At 64.0% G+C, this 1,737-nt stretch overlaps 2 non-coding genes across 2 annotated transcripts in view; both read left to right on the top strand.

Moving 5' to 3' along the window:
* Positions 1-536: 536 nt before the first annotated feature.
* LOC132931496 (5.8S ribosomal RNA) lies at positions 537-695 on the top strand. Its single transcript, XR_009662672.1, has one exon. It is a non-coding gene; the product is annotated as a 5.8S ribosomal RNA (ribosomal RNA).
* A 373-nt stretch (positions 696-1,068) lies between these two features.
* LOC132931457 (large subunit ribosomal RNA) overlaps positions 1,069-1,737 on the top strand; it is a 4,199-nt gene continuing 3,530 nt past the window's right edge. The window contains exon 1 of the ribosomal RNA XR_009662636.1: positions 1,069-1,737. This exon is cut by the window's right edge and continues 3,530 nt beyond it. This is a non-coding gene — a ribosomal RNA (large subunit ribosomal RNA).

The raw sequence follows: 1,737 nt of genomic DNA, 5'->3' as shown, positions 1-1,737 counted from the left end.
GGGCCGACAGGCTTCCGGGTAACCCGCTGAACCTCCTTCGTGCTTAGGGATCGTGGCTTGCAATTTTTCCACGTGAACGAGGAATTCCCAGTAAGCGCGAGTCATCAGCTCGCGTTGATTACGTCCCTGCCCTTTGTACACACCGCCCGTCGCTACTACCGATTGAACGACCGCAGTGAGGTCTTCGGACTGGACGCGCGTTATTCGGCCCCCTCGGGGGCTGGGTCGTCGCGCGACCGGGAAGATGACCGAACTCGGCCGTTTAGAGGAAGTAAAAGTCGTAACAAGGTTTCCGTAGGTGAACCTGCGGAAGGATCATTAGAGACGGGCCCGCGGCACCGGCGTCCCACGCCGGTCTCGCGCGCGCCTAATCCGACCCCGTGGCCGCGTGCGCTCGCGACTAGCTCGCCGACCGCCCGCGCGCCGCGACCCACCCGACCAAGCGTCGACCGAAAGATGGTTACCGTCGAAAGACCTTGCGCCGCGCGCACGCGTGGCGCAGAAATTTCGTCGACAAACAAAAAAAAAAAACACCCGACCCCGAACGGCGGATCACTTGGCTCGTGGATCGATGAAGACCGCAGCTATCTGCGCGTCGTCGTGTAATCCGCAGGTTATACGAACATCGACCAGTCGAACGCACATTGCGGCCCTCGGTGACCCGCGGGTCCCGGGCCACGCCTGTCTGAGGGTCGTATACCGGATACTCGGCCAGACCGATGCGCCGCCGGCAGGCGTCCGACGGGAGACCGTCGGCCGCTCCGGCTGCGCGAGATTGGCGGTTCGACCGGGGAACGACGCCCCGCCGTCTGCCTCGCGGCGACGGCGACGGCGCCCGCCTCCGGTCGTCCGCCCAAGTTGTGACGGCAAACAGTCACGGGTTCTCGCGCCGTAAAACGGCACGTCCCCGTCCGCCCGCCGCGCGAGAGCGCGGGCCGGGTCGGCTGAGAGTCCTAGAGACACCTCTCCGGCTTCCGAGAAGCGGACGCGGACGGTCGCCGTACGGACGGAGCGCGGACCGCAGGCTGCCGTGTTAAGAAAAAAAAACACAAACACACCGATACGTTCCGACCTCAGATCAGGCGGGACTACCCGCCGGATTTAAGCATATTAATAAGCGGAGGAAAAGAAAACAACCGTGATTCCCCCAGTAGCGGCGAGCGAACAGGGAAAAGCCCATCGCCGAATCCCGCCGCGCACTTTTGTGTCGCGGCACGTATGGGAGTTGTGGCGTACGGGCCGGCCTCGTTGCCGGGGCGCACGTGACGGTCCAAGTCTCCCTTGAACGGGGCCATGGCCCGCAGATGGTGCCAGGCCAGTAGAGGCCGTCACAGCGTTCCGGGATCGGACCGCGCCTTCGAGTCGGGTTGCTTGAGAGTGCAGCCCGAAGCGGGTGGTAAACTCCATCTAAGGCTAAATACGGCCACGAGACCGATAGTGGACAAGTACCGTGAGGGAAAGTTGAAAAGAACTTTGAAGAGAGAGTTCATAAGAACGTGAAACCGTTCGGGTGTAAACGGACAGAGCCCGCGAGTCCCCGCCGGGCGAATTCACGGTCGGTCTAACCGCCGGCCGGATCTTTCGCTCGGTTAGCGGACGTCGCGACTCGTTGGGCGCCGGCCGAAGGGCCCGGGTGGCGGTTCGTCGCGGCGGTCGCGTCTCGGCGTGACCGTTCGCGCCGAACCCCGGTGCTCCTGGTCGGCTCGCCCGACGGCAAGAACCGTCGACGCGGCCCCG

This window comes from Rhopalosiphum padi, unplaced genomic scaffold, assembly GCF_020882245.1.
Source record: "Rhopalosiphum padi isolate XX-2018 unplaced genomic scaffold, ASM2088224v1 scaffold1, whole genome shotgun sequence".
NCBI classification, from domain to species: domain Eukaryota; kingdom Metazoa; phylum Arthropoda; class Insecta; order Hemiptera; family Aphididae; genus Rhopalosiphum; species Rhopalosiphum padi.
Note: the sequence above shows the minus strand (reverse complement) of the source record. Positions and strands in the feature narration are given on the sequence as shown.